Source organism: Anopheles ziemanni (assembly GCF_943734765.1).
Source record: "Anopheles ziemanni chromosome X unlocalized genomic scaffold, idAnoZiCoDA_A2_x.2 X_unloc_10, whole genome shotgun sequence".
Taxonomy (NCBI): domain Eukaryota; kingdom Metazoa; phylum Arthropoda; class Insecta; order Diptera; family Culicidae; genus Anopheles; species Anopheles ziemanni.
In genome coordinates, this window is record NW_026689708.1 from 125,951 (window position 1) to 130,000 (window position 4,050).

Genomic DNA, 4,050 nt, shown 5'->3' on the forward strand with positions numbered 1-4,050 from the left:
CACCAAATATAGTTGTTCTACGCCAACTTGCTATCTCTTCTCCAACTTGCCGTTATTCTTGGTCCAATTCCCATTTCATTCGTTTTTGGACCCATTTTGCTATATGTTTCACTAATAGCTTCGGCCATGGACAAGCTGATTTTCGATTGGTATTTTTCCTTGATAGTCCCACTCAAGACCATTCCAAAACACACCGCAGCTTGTCGCTCGGTGGCAAACTGACCAAGTTATAATTCATGAAAGGTACCTCAACTTGGCAAACCACGTGGTCGGCCCAAACCATAAACCAACCAAACGACCGACTTGGAGCACCCTGACCGGGTTGGCCCCATATAATAAAAGTTGCGTCTCTACACGCCCAACTTATGAATATTCTACGCCAAGTCGCTATCTCTTACCGGTAAGCCGGTATTCACCTTCCAAGGGTGATTTTGGTCAAGCGCCATTTCCTGCGACTTGGTCCCCGAATTGGACCATCATCACCTAATATCTCCGTGGTCTTTCAACTCAGCCTCATGAAACTTTCAGGGTAGATAGGTCTCCCCAAGACCTTTCCAACGGTGAGCCGTTTGCCTCGCTCGGCCATCTACAGCCGAAGTTATTAATGGTACTTGGTACCTTACCCTGTTTTTTCCATACTTGTTCGTACTTGGGTACAAACTTTGGATCGCCCATATCTCCACTTTGGAGGCCAGCCAGCACCTTGGCCCCATATACTTTTTTGTTGGTGATACCATGCACCAAATATAATTGTTCTACGCAAGCTTGCTATCTCTTCTCCAACTTGCGGTTATTTTTGACTCAAGTCCCATTTCCATAGTTTTTTGTACCAATTTGCTCTATGTTTCGCTAATAGCTTCGCCCAAGGACTTTGTGATTTTTTGTTCGCATTTTTCCTAAATAGTCCCACTCAAGACTATTCCAAATCACACCTTAGCTTGTCGCTCAGTGCCATACAGCCAGAGTTTTAATTCATGAAAGGTACATCACCTTGGTACACCACGTGGTCGGTCCAAACCATCAACCAACCATATGACCGACTTCGAGTCGAGCTAGCGGCTAGGCTCAATATAATGAAATGCGTGTCTTGATGCGGGCTACTGACGGTCTGAACAATGTAGCTCGCTAGCTCGTCTCTAAACTTGTGTTTTGGTCGAATATTGGGTGTTCATGTACCACTTCGGGTAACATGGACTTTGGTGCAACTTTACCACTTGTGCACTTAATAACTTCCCGGTCATTCAAGTCTTTGCCTTCATACTTTCAGGGTAGTTAGGTCTCGTCGAGACCTTTCCATACATATGCCAAACTCATCGATCGGACATCTATAGCCCGAGTTATTCGCGGTACACCGTACCTTACCCTGTTTTTTCCTCAATTGGGTACAAACCTTGGAACACCCATATCGCCCCTTTAGAGACTAGCTGGCACGTTGGCCTCATATAATGATAAGTGCACCTCAACTAGGGCTACTGACGGTCAGAACATTTCAACTTGCTAGCTCGGGCCCACACTTGTGTTTTTCTCGAATATATGGTTCAAGTGTGCCACTTTGGGCACTTTTGGACATTTTGTCCCCACACAACTTTCTTGCCTTGGTAGATAGGGTCTTGTGATCTTGGGCAAAAAGATGCACCAAGATAAAGTCTAACTTTCGTTCTTGTACCGCAAAGCGCTATCTCAAACACCCGAGGAGATAGAAAGTGATTATGTTCGGTATATCGGTCTTCCATGGCCTACTATGGTAAACCCCTGCAGGTATGCAACCGAAGGTGCTTGGTACATGTATTTGGTGCAATATCGGTGCAAAGTAGGTGTTTCCTTGATCGGGCTATAACTTTCTTGGTTGATGTTGGATTGCTTTGCGGTCTTCGGGGGATAGTTAGGGAACATGTTGGCCAACATTTCCTTATTCCTCAGCCTGGCCGTACCTCTTACCGTCTAGGCGGTATACATGCTCTAAGTTGGAACTTGTGTTCCTTTGGGTAACTTCTCTGACTTTGACGCTTAATAACTTTCGTTCATATGCAGTCTAAGCTCTGCAACTCTCAGGAAAGCTAGTACTACTCATTTCCTTTCCATATCAGTCTTTGGCTTGTCGATCCGATGTCTACAGCCTTACTTATTCACGTTCCCTGTGAAGGTAGGTTTTTGCCCATTTTCCAGTTCATGTGGTAACATTCCCAGACTTTGCCGGCTTTCTCTTCATGTGGTAACTTGCTTGCTCATGTGGTAACTTGGAAGTGTATTTCTGACAGACCCAATCTGGGACTTAGCCGATTTTTCTCTGCATATTATATGGATCCATCACTAGGCCATCTTGCTTGCTCATGTGGTAACTTGGAAGTGTATTTCTGACAGACCCAATCTGGGACTTAGCCGATTTTTCTCTTCATATCATATGGATCCATCACTAGGCCATCTTGCTTGCTTGTGTGGTAACTTGATAGTGTATGTCTGACAGACCCAATCTGGGACTTAGCCGATTTTTCTCTTCATATCATATGGATCCATCACTAGGCCATCTTGCTTGCTTGTGTGGTAACTTGGAAGTGTATTTCTGACAGACCCAATCTGGGACTTAGCCGATTTTTCTCTTCATATTATATGGATCCTGGACTTAGCCGATTTTTCTCTTCATATCATATGGATCCATCACTAGGCCATCTTGCTTGCTTGTGTGGTAACTTGGAAGTGTATTTCTGACAGACCCAATCTGGGACTTAGCCGATTTTTCTCTTCATATCATATGGATCCATCACTAGGCCATCTTGCTTGCTTGTGTGGTAACTTGGAAGTGTATTTCTGACAGACCCAATCTGGGACTTAGCCGATTTTTCTCTTCATATTATATGGATCCTGGACTTAGCCGATTTTTCTCTTCATATCATATGGATCCATCACTAGGCCATCTTGCTTGCTTGTGTGGTAACTTGGAAGTGTATTTCTGACAGACCTAATCTGGGACTTAGCCGATTTTTCTCTTCATATTATATGGATCCTGGACTTAGCCGATTTTTCTCTTCATATCATATGGATCCATCATTAGGCCATCTTGCTTGCTTGTGTGGTAACTTGATAGTGTATTTCCGACAGACCCAATCTCGGACTTAGCCGATTTTTCTCTTCATATTATATGGTTCCATCACTAGGCCATCTTGCTTGCTTGTGTGGTATCTTGAAAGTGTATGTCTGACAGACCCAATCTCGGACTTAGCCGATTTTTCTCTTCATATAATATGGATCCTGGACTTAGCCTGTTATTAGGTTATTATATATGGATCCTGGACTTAGCCGATTATTAGGTTATTATATATGGATCCTGGACTTAGCCGATTTTTCTCTTCATATAATATGGATCCGGGACTTAGCCGATTATTAGGTTATTATATATGGATCCTGGACTTAGCCGATTTTTCTCTTCATATAATATGGATCCGGGACTTAGCCGATTTTTCTCTTCATATAATATGGATCCGGGACTTAGCCGATTTTTCTCTTCATATAATATGGATCCGGGACTTAGCCAATTTTTCTCTTCATGTGGTAACGTATGCCAATCGCTCACAAGTCATGGGATAAGGGTACTTGTGTTCTTCCATCTTCTAAGTCCCGCACGGGGACATCGTGATCGCCCCAAGTCCGGAATAGCGCCAAGTCAAGCCCCACGGTGGCCGTGCAGGACCTGTTAGCGGCGGCCCCACTGACAGCACTAATCCGGACTTAGAAATTATATCTTTCTAATCGAACACCACACACGCAACACCACCATACCACCATCTCCTTGCAAGTACCTAAGTACCCGCAACTCCATGGTGAAGGCAATGTCACTCCATCACCAACCTCTTTGCATTGCAAGCACTTGCGTACCTACAACACTCCGAAGAAGGCAACGGCGCGCGATGCTCGACTCCACACACCTCACCACACCACACCACCGATGGCCAGCCAGCCAGCCAGCCCAGCTAAGGGCTAACCCACCAACCAACCACCAATGGCCTAGGCCAGCCGGATCCCACCTTCAAGTCCAAGCACAGCCAAGTGCAAGTA